General features: G+C 35.2%; 1 protein-coding gene across 1 annotated transcript in view; it reads right to left on the reverse strand.

Annotated features, from left to right (window-relative positions):
* Nucleotides 1-14,877, reverse strand: part of LOC128643737 (forkhead box protein N2) — a gene marked incomplete at its 3' end in the record, with an annotated part of 54,136 nt that extends 39,259 nt beyond the window's left edge. The window contains exon 1 of the mRNA XM_053696562.1: nucleotides 14,751-14,877. The remainder of the gene's footprint in view (nucleotides 1-14,750) is intronic.
* Nucleotides 14,878-15,092: the final 215 nt, after the last annotated feature.

Genomic DNA, 15,092 nt, shown 5'->3' on the forward strand with positions numbered 1-15,092 from the left:
GGTAAAATTCAAAAGAAGTTCGCAACACCGCCTTATCCTGATGAAGAATCAGAAAAGGAGACTCACAAGAAAGAGCAGATAATTCAGAAACTCTTCTGGTAGAAGAGATGGCCAAAAGGAACAAAACTTTCCAAGAAAGTAATTTAATATCCAATGAATGCATAGGTTCAAATGGAGGAGCTTGAAGAGCCCCCAGAACCAAATTCAAACTCCAGGAGGAGAAATTGACTTAATGACAGGCTTTATACGAACCAAAGCTTGTACAAAACAATGAATATCAGGAAGAACAGCAATCTTTCTGTGAAAAAGAACAGAAAGAGCAGAGATTTGACCTTTCAAGGAACTTGCGGACAAACCCTTATCTAAACCATCCTGAAGAAATTGTAATAGTCTCGGTATTCTAAAAGAATGCCAAGAAAAATGATGAGAAAGACACCAAGAAATATAAGTCTTCCAGACTCTATAATATATCTCTCTGGATACAAATTTACGAGCCTGTAACATAGTATTAATCACAGAGTCAGAGAAACCTCTTTGACCAAGAATCAAGCGTTCAATCTCCATACCTTTAAATTTAAGGATTTCAGATCCTGATGGAAAAAAGGACCTTGAGACAAAAGGTCTGGTCTTAACGGAAGAGTCCACGGTTGGCAAGAGGCCATCCGGACAAGATCCGTATACCAAAACCTGTGAGGCCATGCCGGAGCTACCAGCAGAACAAACGAGCATTCCTTCAGAATCTTGGAGATTACTCTTGGAAGAAGAACTAGAGGCGGAAAGATATAGGCAGGATGATACTTCCAAGGAAGTGAAAATGCATCCACTGCCTCCGCCTGAAGATCCAGGGATCTAGACAGATACCTGGGAAGTTTCTTGTTTAGATGAGAAGCCATCAGATCTATTTCTGGAAGTTCCCACATTTGAACAATCTGAAGAAATACCTCTGGGTGAAGAGACCATTCGCCCGGATGCAACGTTTGGCGACTGAGATAATCCGCTTTCCAATTGTCCATACCTGGGATATAAACCGCAGAGATTAGACAAGAGCTGGATTCCGCCCAAACAAAAATTCGAGATACTTCTTTCATAACCAGAGGACTGTGAGTCCCTCCTTGATGATTGATGTATGCCACAGTTGTGACATTGTCTTATCTGAAAACAATGAACAACTCTCTCTTCAGAAGAGGCCAAGACTGAAGAGCTCTGAAAATTGCACGGAGTTCCAAAATATTGATCGGAAATCTCACCTCCTGAGATTCCCAAACCCCTTGTGCCGTCAGAGACCCCTACACAGCTCCCCAACCTGTAAGACTTGAATCTGTTGAGATTATAGTCCAGGTCGGAAGAACAAAGAAACCCCCTGAACTAAACGATGGTGATCTGTCCACCATGTCAGAGAGTGTCGTAAAATCGGTTTAAAGATATTAATTGAGATATCTTTGAGTAATCCCTGCACCATTGGTTCAGCATACAGAGCTGAAGAGGTCGCATGTGAAAACGAGCAAAGGAGATCGCATCTGATGCGGCAGTCCTAAGACCCAACATTTCCATGCATAAGGCTACCAAAGGGAATGATTGTGACTGAAGGTTTTGACAAGCTGATATCAATGTTAAACTTCTCTTGTCTGACAAGGACAGAGTCATAGACACTGAATTTATCTAGAAACCTAAAAAGGTTACCCTTGTCTGAGGAATCAATGAACTGAATGGTAAATTGATCCTCCAACCATGAACTTGAAGAAACAACACAAGTCGATTCGTATGAGATTCTTCGAAAATGAGAAGACTGAGCAAGTACCAAGATATCGTCCAAATAAGGAAATACCAAAACCCTATTCTCTGATTACAGAAGAAGGGCACCGAGAACCTTTGAAAAAAATTCTAGGAACTGAGGCTAGACCAAACAGTAGAGCCACAAAACTGGTAATGCTTGTCTAAAAAGAGAATCTCAGACACTAAAAGTGATCTGGATGAATCGGAATATGCAGATACACATCCTGTAAATCTATTATAGACATATAATGCCCTTGCTAAACAAAAGGCAGGATAGTCCCACAGTAACCATCTTGAATGTTGGTATCCTAACATAACGATTCAATAATGATAGATCCAGAACTGGTCTGAAGGAATTGACCTTCTTTGGTACAATGAAGAGATAAAATAAAACCCCAGCCCCTGTTCCAGAACTGGAACTGGCATAAATACTCCAGCCAACTCTAGATCTGAAACACATTTCAGAAATGCTGAGCCTTGCTGTGTCAACTGGGAAAGAAAAGAATCTCTTAGCAGGAGGCCTTAACTTGAAGCCAATTCTGTACCTTTCTGAAACAATGTTTCTGAAACCAGAGATTAAGAACGGAATTGATCCAAATTTCTTTGAAGAAAACGTAATCTGCCCCATACCAGCTGAGCTGGAATAAGGGCCGCACCGTCATAGGTACTTAGGAGCTGACAATAGGTTTCTATAAGGCTTGGATATATTCCAAACTGGAAATAGTTTCCAAACTGATACCGCTCCTGAGGATGAAGGATCAGGCTTTTGTTCCTTGTTGTGAGGAAAGGAACGAAATGATTATTTACCCTGGAAAGAAAGGGAAAGCAAAGTTGACTTAGAAGACATGTCAGCATTCCAAGTTTAATCCATAAAGCTTTTCTAGCTAAAATAGCTAGAGACATATACCTGACATCAACTCTAATGATATCAAAAGATTGTATCACCAATAAAATAATTAGCATGTTATAGAATAATAATAATGCTATAAAATTATGATCTGTTACCTGTTGTGCTAAAGCTTCTAACCAAAAAGTTGAAGCTGCAGCAACATCCGCTAAAAATATAGCAGGTCTAAGAAGATTACCTGAACATAAGTAAGCTTTTCTTAGAAAAGATTCAATTTTCCTATCTAAAGGATCCTTAAATGAAGTACTATCTGCCATAGGAATAGTAGTACATTAGCAGGAGTAGAGACAGCCCCATAACCTTAGGGATTTTTGTCCCAAAAAACTCTAATCTGTCAGATGGCACAGGATATAATTTGCTTAAACGTCTAGAAGGAGTAAATAAATTACCCAAATTATTCCATTCCCTGGAAATTACTTCAGAAATAGCATCAGGGAGATAAAACACTTCTGGAATAACTACAGGAGATTTAAAAACCTTATTTAAACTTTTACATTTAGTATCAAGAGGACCAGAATCCTCTATTTCTAATGCAAATAACACTTCTTTAAGTAAAGAACGAATAAATTCCATCTTGAACAGATACAAAGATTTATCAGCATCAACCTCTGAGACAGAAACCTCTGAACCAGAAGAACTATTATCAGTATCAGAATGATGATGTTCATTTAAAAATTCATCTGAAAAAAAGAGAAGTTTTAAAAGACTTTTATGTATACTAGAAGGAGAAATAACAGACATAGCCTTCTTAATGGATTTAAAAAAATAAAATCTCTTATGTTATCAGGAACACTCTGAAAATTAGATGTTGACGGACAGCAACAGGTAATGTAATAGTACTAAAGGAAATTTTATCTGCATTAATAAGTTTGACATGACATGCAATACAAATAACAGCTGGAGAAACAGATACCAAAAGTTTATAGCAGACTTAGCTTGGTAGCTCCAGCACTGTGCAGTGATTTTCCTGTAGTATCTTCTGACTCAGTTGCAACGTGGAACATCTTGCAATATGTAAAAGAAAAAAACAACATATAAAGCAAAATTGATCAAATTCCTTAAATGACAGTTTCAGGAATGGGAAAAAAATGCCGGTGAACAAGCTTCTAGCAACCAGAAGCAATAAATAAAGAGACTTAAATAATGTGGAGACAAAAATGACGCCCATATTTTTTAGCGCCAAAAAAGACGCCCACATTATTTGGCGCCTAAAATGTTTTTGGCGCCAAAAATGACGCCACATCCGGAACGCCGACATCTTTGACGCAAAATAACGTCAAAAAATGACGCAACTTCCGGCGACACGTATGACGCCGGAAACGGAAAAGAATTTTTGCGCCAAAAAAGTCTGCGCCAAGAATGACGCAATAAAATGAAGCATTTTCAGCCCCCGCGAGCCTAACAGCCCACAGGGAAAAAAGTCAAATTTTTTTGAGGTAAGAAAAAATATGATAATTCAATGCATAATCCCAAATATGAAACTGACTGTCTGGAAATAAGGAAAGTTGAACATTCTGAGTCAAGGCAAATAAATGTTTGAATACATATATTTAGAACTTTATAAATAAAGTGCCCAACCATAGCTTAGAGTGTCACAGAAAATAAGACTTACTTACCCCAGGACACTCATCTACATGTTTGTAGAAAGCCAAACCAGTACTGAAACGAGAATCAGTAGAGGAAATGGTAAATATAAGAGTATATCGTCGATCTGAAAAGGGAGGTAAGAGATGAATCTCTACGACCGATAACAGAGAACCTTATGAAATAGACCCCGTAGAAGGAGATCACTGCATTCAATAGGCAATACTCTCTTCACATCCCTCTGACATTCACTGCACGCTGAGAGGAAAACCGGGCTCCAACTTGCTGCGGAGCGCATATCAACGTAGAATCTAGCACAAACTTACTTCACCACCTCCCTTGGAGGCAAAGTTTGTAAAACTGATTTGTGGGTGTGGTGAGGGGTGTATTTATAGGCATTTTAAGGTTTGGGAAACTTTGCCCCTCCTGGTAGGAATGTATATCCCATACGTCACTAGCTCATGGACTCTTGTTAATTACATGAAAGAAATTGGTGACATTTTGTTAAATTCTAGATTAGGATGATTATTTGGTGCAGATATTTTATGCTTACTATGTATTTTTATTTATTTAATTTTTACTATGCTCAATTAATTTGTACTGGGGTAGGAGTGGATTCTCTATGCAAAATGATTATATATATATATATATATATATATATATATATATATTTTTTTTTTTTTTATATATATATATATATATATATATATATATATATATATATATATATATATATATATTTTTTTTTTTTTATATATATATATATATATATATATATATATATATATATATATATTTTTTTTTTTTTTTATTTATTTTTTTATTATTTTTTATATATATATATATATATATATATATATTTTTATTATATATATATATATATATATATATATATATATATTTTTTTTTTTTTTATTTTTTTTTTTATTATTTTTTATATATATATATATATATTTTTATTATATATATATATATATATATATATATATATATATTTTTATTATATTTTTATTATATATATATATATATATTTTTTTATTATATATATATATATATATATTTTTTTATTATATATATATATATATATATATATATATATATATATATATATATATATATATATATATATATATATATATATATATATATATATTATACAAGATATATTTTATTCCTAGATTTTTCATAAATTGTAAGATGGTTCAGAGTGACCCAAAAGAAAATTTCTCCTAGTTTTCGATCTGTAAATTTGTTTACTGAATAAAATTATAAAATGTGGTTTTAGGATGAAGAACTGATAATAAATATGGAACTATAAAACCATATGTTTGAACTAATTATAAAATATCAAAACCCACACTGTTTACCATGTATGCTGTAGCCAATTACACAAACATTATTTTGTGTTTTATATAGAAAATATAAACCTTTTTGCCATATTCTGGTATTTCTGTAAACTAAAAGTTTCTAAAAGTGCTTTGTGTGTTGGGGAAAAAAAAAACCCAAGGTATGATTAATGTGTACCTTACAGAAAAAGCACTGAAACTAAATGTTTAAATTTGAAGAGTGCAAAAAACAATAGTTAGATTATACAGTAGTCCAAAATTGTGCTAAAAATGTGAAATTGCTTCCATATGTTTAAGAGGAAAAAAAAAAAAGTACAACGCTTAGATCATGTGTCAAACATATTAAAGTATACCTGAAACACCTGCACTCATAACAACAAAAGGGCAACATATTTAGACCAGATGTGTTGTGTATTTTCAAAATCTTATGAAAAAATACTGCAGAAGTATAGTAATTCTTGTTGGCTATTACTGTTCTATCGCACAAATGTACTGTGCAGTGCGCACTTGACAGAATACTCTCTGCAAAGCATACTTTGAGGAAAAAAAATGTCTACACTTGCCCGATTAGAGGTATATACTCTTCAAAGAGTTGAGAAAATATATCAATTCAGTAAAAGGCAGGTTCTTTATCCGGATCAAGCATGCACTGGTTATGCAAACCCTTAACGTTCTGAATATGAAAATTTCTGGTCCCAGAAAGTAAATCTCTCAACAATTAATATTAGTAGTGACTTGGATCACTTCTTTTTCTAAACCAACCTGACAAACTATGAGTTAAACAAACTGCACTGAAATTTAATAAAACAACGTAACTCAGTGAATTACTACATATGGCCTTTATATTATAAACCAATGATTGAGCTTTACGTAACAAGCTGTGGATGCAGCTTTAGACCACTAGCAGAGAGGGCTAACATGACAACTACAATTTAAGAAGTGGCAGCCGTTAGACTGATGTTTCCTAACCTCTTGGCAGACTTTACATAGGAGGATTGACAAGCGGGGATGAAATCTTAAATTCTGGCACCATACATTGGATCACTTGCCCCCAATCATGGACAGAGAGGTTCCTTGCCTGGAAGCTTTGTCAGCATGTTCACAAATGGAAACTGTGTACAACGTTACAGTCATCTGTCAAATGTATAAAACATGTATATGTAAATGTATAAAAGCCTAACAGCTTTAAAACACTGAGGTTCAGCTTAATTTCAACCAAAAGTTCACTTCTGTGGTTTCCTCATACACAACTGTGTATTTAACCCCTCAAAATCAGCACCAGATTAGCAATGCAGTACTGCCATTGATTGATGGATACTCACATATGCCGCCCCTGACTGGTTCATCGGCTATATTCCGCTCAGGAGCAGTAGTGAATTTCACTGTGCTTAAGCCCTTGCAGGGGTTACACTCTGAAATTTTCACTGTTCATGGTCGCACATTAGAGGTTTTTATTATTACTCCTTTATGTGTCTCCCTTTTTAATATGGGCAGTTGCAGCCTACTCCTAAGGTAAAATAATATCAACATGTTTCATATCTCTCTCTCTATATATATATATATATATATATATATATATATATATATATATATATATATATATATATATATATATATATATATATATATATATATATATATATATATATCTATATCTATATTCTATGTGATATGTTTCAACCTGTGAAAGAGAAAATTCTGAAATCTTACAGGACAAGCTTCAATTAAAAAATCTAAAGAGCAAGCCAAAACACTGTGAGAAATGTATCAGAAATAAACACTGGGAGAAATGTATCAGAAATAAAATCACATGAGGCCAGAAGGGGGTACGAAGAAATATCTTCGGTATTCGAGAATAGAGTGAACCTCTGAATGCGAAAAGTGCTGGCCTTTCATGCCGTTAGGCTATTTTAGTTGTCGAATTCATTCTTGTGCAACAACACGCTAAAATATGTGCAAATCCAGATTTTAGTGTGTTGCGGTTGCACAAGAATTAATTTGGCAACAAAAATAGCCGAGTGACACAAAAGGCTACCTTCTTCTGCATTCTGAGGTTTACGAAAACCTCAGAATGCACTTCTCCATTAGGTATATGTGTGGAAAGGAAAATTATGTGTAGTCTCTAAGCACTAGGTGTCGCTAGGGGTGGACAACTGTGTGTTAAAGGGACATTAAACCCAATTTTTTTCTTTCATGATTCAGATAGAGAATACCATTTTAATCAATTTTCTAATTCACATCTATTATCTAATTTGCTTCATTCTCTTGATAATCTTTCCTGAAAAGCATATCTAGATAGGCTCAGTAGCTTCTGATAGGTGGCTGCACATAGATGAATCGTGATTGGCTCACCCATGTACATTGGTATTTCTTTAACCTGATGCTATCAAAAGATTGCAGCAAATTAAGTAATAGAAGTAAATTGGAATGTTGTTTAAAATTGCATTCTCTTTCTGAATCATAAAATAATTTTTTTGGGTTTAATGTTCCTTTAAGGGCTAAACTATAGGAACAGGGACCATGGTTCCGGTCTACATTTATAGAAGAAGAAAGGATAGCGTTTCTTCTGATTAGACTTTACATATGGTATATTTACATAAGAAGGTTAGAAATTTTAGTCTTAAATGGTTTGTATGAACAAGTAGGGAGGGAGTCTTTGAACATAACCAGAGAAGTAGCTTCTTTCACCGAGCTGGGGTGGTGTGATTAAAAGCTTAAAGGGACATTATACACTCATTTTTTCTTTGCATAAATGTTTTGTAGATGATCTATTTATATAGCCCATAAAGTTTTTTTTTTTTTTTTTTTTTTTTTTTTAAATGTATAGTTTTGCTTATTTTTAAATAACATTGCTCTGATTTTCAGACTCCTAACCAAGCCCCAAAGTTTTATGTGAATACCGTCAGCTACCTTCTCCAGCTTGCTCCTGTTTGTGTAAAGGGTCTTTTCATATGCAAAAGAAGGGGGAGGGGGAGAGTGTCTTATTTGCCACTTGCAGTGGGCTTTCCTGCTATCATTTCAACAGAGCCAAACTGACAGCTTCTAAGTAAGTTTCTAAACAGTTTTATACTGGATTTTTATATCAGTATCTGTGCATCTTATTCTTTATAATAGTGTCTATTACATGCAGTTATATGAAAATGAGTGTATACTGTCCCTTTAAGCACCATATTTTTGATGAATTCTTGGCATATTTTGCTTCAGGGTATTTACTGATCAAAGAGTGTGTGCAAAACAAGTTTGTTTAGATAGATTGGTCCCTTATCATGCAATACTGTGTAAGAAAGCATGCCAGTCTTAAATAGTATATGCCTTTTTTTTGGCAATCTGTGTAGGGAGTGGAGAATGAGTATCATGTGGCAATTTTTTGACAGTCCAATTAGCAGCCTTGCTGCAGCTTTCTGTACCAATAGTTAAGAAACAATGTCGCCAAAACATGGATGACTGATTAAAGATCATTTGTGGAAATCAGGCACTAGGTCTTGGCTAAATTCTTTAAATGAAAGAAAGAGGCTTGGGCGGTGGCCGATGTATAATGTTTCAGGGAAAGTTCATTATTAAACCAAGATATCCCACTATTTTCTAAGGTTTGTAGTTTCGTTCCTCCACATTCTAACCCAATATGCTGACCTTGTTGAAGCTTGTCACCATGCAACCTCCTCATCACAAGTACCTCACTTAACTCATGGTTTAGTTTCAACAAGCTGGCACTCATCCATCCTAAGCAATGCCTTTATATATTTTTCTACTGGAGCATTTGAGCTTTGGTATTTAAATGGTCTTTGCATAAGTAATAGCCTAGGTCATCTTGCCATATGATATATTTTATTGGAAGCATATATACAGTATATGAGAAACACTCTCACTATATATATATATATATATATATATATATATATATATATATATATATATATATATATATATATATATATATATATATATATATATATATATATATATACACACACACACGAGTGTGTGAAATATTTATTACTCACTTCGGGTTAGCGATGTAGGTTGAACACAGTGTCAGATTAGCACGGGTTAAAAGGGACACGAAACCAAAACATTTTTTCACATGATTTAGAAGGTGCATGCAATTTTAAACAACTTTCTAATTTACTTTATTATATAGATATTCTTTGCTGAAAGGCATATTTAGCTAGGCTCAGTAGCTGCACATAGATGCCTTGTGTGATTGGCTCACCCATGTGCATTGCTATTTCTTCAACAAAATATATCTAAAAATTAAGCAAATTAGATATTAGAAGTACATTGGAATGTAGTTTAAAATTGTATTATCTACCTGGATCATGAATGAATACATTTTGGGTTTAGTGTCCCTTTAAGGTTAGGTTTCTTTTTAAAAGGGACAGTCTACAAGATATTTTTTTATTGTTTTAGAAGATACATAATCCCTTCATTACCCATTCCCCAGTTTTGCATTACCAACACTGTTATATTAATATACTTTTTACCTCTGTGATTACCTTGTATCTAAGCCTCTGCAGACTGCCCCCTGTTCACATGACTTTGTATTTATTATCGATTGACTTGCATTTAGTGCTGTGTTTTGCTAACTCTTAAATAACTCCCCGGCATTAACAGTGTTGTCTATATGGCTCACATGAAGTATCAGTCTCTTGTTGTGAAAAGCAATTAAAAAAAAAAAAAAACGCATGTGATAAGAGGCAGCCTTCAAGGACTTAGAAATTAGCATATGAGTCTACCTAGGTTTAGTTTCAACTAAGAATACCAAGAGAACAAAGTAAATTTGATGATAAAAGTAATTTGTAAAGTTGATTAAAATTGCAAGTCCTATATAAAATAATGAACGTTTAATTTTGATTAGACTGTCCCTTTAAGTTGTACTCTCTATTGAAGTCTGAGCTTTGCTTAAAGGCCAGTAAATACAGTAGATTTGCATAAACAACAGATGCATGATAACAAGAGAAAGCAATAGCACTTAGTCTGAACTTCAAATGAGTAGCAGATTTTTTTTCAGACAAAATGTAAAAGTTATGTCTATTTCCACTCCTCCTGTATCATGTGACAGCCATCAGCCAATCACAAATGGATATACGTATATACTGTGAATTCTTCAGTAGGAGCTGGTGACTCAAAAAGTGTAAATATAAAAAGACTGTGCACATTGTTAATGGAAGTAAATTGGAAAGTTGTTAAAAATTGCATTCTCTGATTGCAAATATATATATATATATATATATATATATATACACATATATACACACACACACACACACATATACACACAGATTGGCAGAATGTTTTGGGGTTTGAACTCAGAATATTGCAAGATTCACTCCAGCCTCTCGATTTTCTGATTTAAAGGGACAATCAACACCAAAATTGTTATTGTTTAAAAAGATAGATAATGCCTTTACTACCAATTCTCAAGCTTTTCACAGCCAAAATTGCTATATTAATATACTTTATAACATTTTTCCCGGAAAATCAGACAAGCTTGCATTGTGGGCCCCTATGCCCCTCCTTCCCTGCACCAATGTGAACAGCAGCATGAACAGGTAAAATACCTGCAATTACCGGAGGGCGCCTTTGGTTGGCAGCCAGGTTGCTTTGCTTTTCCTCCACTCCCTGCAGCAATTAATGCAAGAAGTTATAAAAACTTTAGGGCAGCAAATATTTTATTGCCATGTCCCTACAGTAAGAGGGCTGGGTGACCCAGAGCCACAACTCAGATTTCCTTTGTTTTTTAATGCAAGAACCCTAAAGTGACAGAGCGCACAGGGACGTGGAGCTGCACTTGAAATCTATATTTTCTTATTTTTTTTTATTTTTTTTAATAAACAAGCTTTATTGTTCACAAAATTCAAATTGACATAAGGAAGAGACATTTGACATTATAATTACAAGGGTAACCTATAATATTTTCTATTCCCAGATCCCTGCAATGAGAGAACACACAAGGACACAGAACAATGCCTCAAAGACTAACCAAGTAGTTGCCAAAAAAGCACACGTAGACCTCAGTCAATTTATAAACTACAGTTGTGTGTATTAGTGGCAAATGAGTGGTTAAGTCTAAAGGGTTAATCCTAACTACCTGCGTATGCAGAAATATATCACATATAATATAAATATACAAATATGTGTAAGGGAAGAACGTGGAGGAGAGAGTGCTGAGCCTGACTGCAGCATGTCCAAGGCCGCCATATGGAAATGACAGGCAGATGTGTTGATGCACATTGTAGACTAGAGGGGAGAACCATCAGAAGCACCTGGTAATTATTTATCCCCGATATAAAATATTGGCACAGCTGCAAGACATTTCTGCTTGCCACCAACAGAGATAAATGTGAAGTTACACTCTCCTGCTCTTACATCGTTCCTTCAGTTCCCTGTGTCTGATGATGATGATACAGTAAGAACCAAACTAATATGTAAGGTAAGGGGACAAGTGATAAATCTTTCTGTAGTTATTGCTTTATGTTTATATACTAATACAAATATTTACACTTGTTTTAAAAATATTTAGTTAGATAAACATAGGTTACCTAATTCTAAATACTGAGCAATATGTTATAAAAATGTTATACAAAATCAAACTAGAATCAAGACTGAAATACAAAATGAATGCGAGGGACCAATTTGTAAAATATAAGTAGGCTTCTTTTTCTGACATCACCATATAAAAATACACTGAAAACTATGACCTGAAGCAGTTTAACCCCTAATTGTGTCACATGTAGATTATATTTAAAGGAATATGAAACCCCCAAAAATGATTGTGTGATTCAGACAGAGCATGCAATAAAAAAAAAAAAAAAAAAAAAAGTTTCCAATTTACTTCCATTAACAAGTGTTTTGTTCTCATTGTATTCTTTGTTGAAGAGATACCCGGGTAGGTGTCTGGAGCACTACATGGCAGGAAATAGCGCTTCCATCTAGTGCTCTCGCAAATGGATAACATTCTTGCAATAATGCTGCCAAATAGTGTTCCAGGCAACAAAAGACACCAACAGAAAAAAGAACATTTGATAACAGAAGTAAAATTAAAAAGTTTGAAAATCTATCTGAATCATGACAGACAAATGTGGGGTTTCATGTTTTTTTACAGTAAAAAAATAGAGAAAATAATCATTTGAACAGTGTCAACAAAGTGAAAAACAAACTAACTTGACAGAACTTGGGTGACCACAAACGTCAGAGCAGAAAAATACACACACAATTTGTGTACTTTCTACATGATCTTGTCTTACTTGATTGACACCTACTGATACATATCTGAAACACAGAAGTGGCAGTAGGTGCGTGGAATGAGGAAGCAGACTGCCTTAGTGAAATGACAGCATGAGCAAACTGCATGATTATATTTTGCAATGTCACAATTTCTTAATAAGTGTAAAATCATAATGTGTATTGCTTTATATCTTAACCATAAAATGTGCAAGTTTATGTTCTCATTAAAAAAAAAATATAATCAGGATCAACTACGCAGCAGCATATTGTGACAACAAGCTAGACTATACAAGCTACACACACCCAGGAATGTTGAAATCTGCAAAAAAGGAAGAGGATAAAAGGTGGGTGGAGAAAGCTACTGAACCTATGACCAACCAGCACAAGCTACTGCTGGCTCAGCTTTCTCTTTACCATGTGCCTGTCACATTCACAGCAAAGCTGGGAGCCTGCTTATCAGTTACATTTTCAGACCCCATTATATTTAGAGTATGAGTTGTCTGCACTAAACTGAAAACAGTGCTGAGCTTTTCATCAGAAAAATAATAACAGTTTTTTGAAGTAGCAAATGTGTTTTCATTGATCACAATAACACATTCTGGCCTTCTCATTTGCTACTCAAAGGTGTGTGTGTGTGTGTATATATATATATATATATATATCTCATTATATCACACACATACATATATAACTATAGAGGTTTAAATGTAGAATTACTCTACATGGTCTGTTTGCAATTGGTGAGGTAGAAAAACCATCTGCAAACATAATATAGTGAACAGAAAGTATGAAGATTTTCCCAAATTGTAAAAGTAAACAACATGAGCACACATTATAAGCAATACATATTCTTGTCACTGGAAACAAGTCATTATCAGCTCCACTGTATGTGGGTGTGTTGTGTGTTTAGAGGTCATGACATACTCTAGTTCAAAGTTCTAATTTTCATTGTAGTCCTTAAAAAAAAAAAGTGTCTGTTTTTGACTGTACAATTTAAGTGTCACTATGAAAACTCTACAACTGTTGTTCAAAATAAGTTATATACATTCAATCACTTCAAGTAATATAGTGACAGAGTTGACAACATCAAGCCTGTGTTCAAAAATAAAAGTGTCAAAAGATATCTCACTTAAAACAATTATAAAGTAACAATTTTCAGAAATGAGTAAATCACCTCTCATGAATAAATTGACCTCTTCATCGCTATACTGGATATTGTAACAGGAAATGACACATGACAAAGTATCACGTAAATAAAAGACAACGGATAAGAACCTAACAATGAAGATGTGTGGCCAGACTATATTAAAAAAATAAATTAGGAATGTTTACACTTAAAATCCAAATTGGTTAAAACCGTGAATGCTAGTGAAGTAAAAACGTAAATTAAAGAAAATACAGGTTAACCCCTTGGTTCTCAGGCTGTGAGCCAATGTCGTGGCAGCCGAAGGAGTTAAATAATTCGTGCACGCATGCTGTTATGAGAAAAGACGTGGCATAGGCCTCTCTGGCAGCAAAGGGGTTAAGTAGGAAGACAAAGCCTGCCATATGTGAGCAGCACCCCAGTGTAAGAGCTCATCACCGAGCACGTTGTGTGCAGCACAGACACTGCAGGTGAAAAGGCGACCAAAGGTGAAGGTTACTTCTCCGTATAAAGCTCCATATTATCCAAAAATATATTTCAAGCATTTGATTGCTCAAGAAGACTGCGACAAATTCGTTACATTCCACACACTGGTAAACAAGGAGTTAACATATGCCCCCGAGCAAATTCACACCAGCGTGATCGCTGCCATCAATCTAAACAACGCGCGCACCTCAGCATTCTTTCCCATCCGGGATGAAGAATGACAAAAACAATGCACTACAGGGCCTCAGAAAAGCCAGCAGCACGAGTTAGTATCGGGCTTACTCACCGGCATGAAACACGTCCCGGTACAATATGGCAGTGGTGCTTGGGGGGAAAAGAGAATGTGTCAGAGATCAGCAGCTGCTCCCTCCATCCGCGCAAAAGCAACGCCACCAAATCCCCCACCGAGTCGCCATGGCAACGCGGCGCCCAATAGCACCGCCTCCCGCCCACAGCGCGAGGGCAAGCAGGCTGGGCCCCGCCCACGTGCCTCCCCGCGGGCAGTCAACTGGCACGAGAGCTTTATATTCTAATTTCTAGCTCATGAACCGAGCGTGTGGTGCTTATTTGCCGACGTTTGCATTGTGTGTATAGGTTTTTTTGTTTATTCTCTGAAACGTTTTTTACG

The sequence above is a fragment of the Bombina bombina genome, unplaced genomic scaffold (assembly GCF_027579735.1).
Source record: "Bombina bombina isolate aBomBom1 unplaced genomic scaffold, aBomBom1.pri scaffold_1202, whole genome shotgun sequence".
In the NCBI taxonomy this organism is placed as follows: domain Eukaryota; kingdom Metazoa; phylum Chordata; class Amphibia; order Anura; family Bombinatoridae; genus Bombina; species Bombina bombina.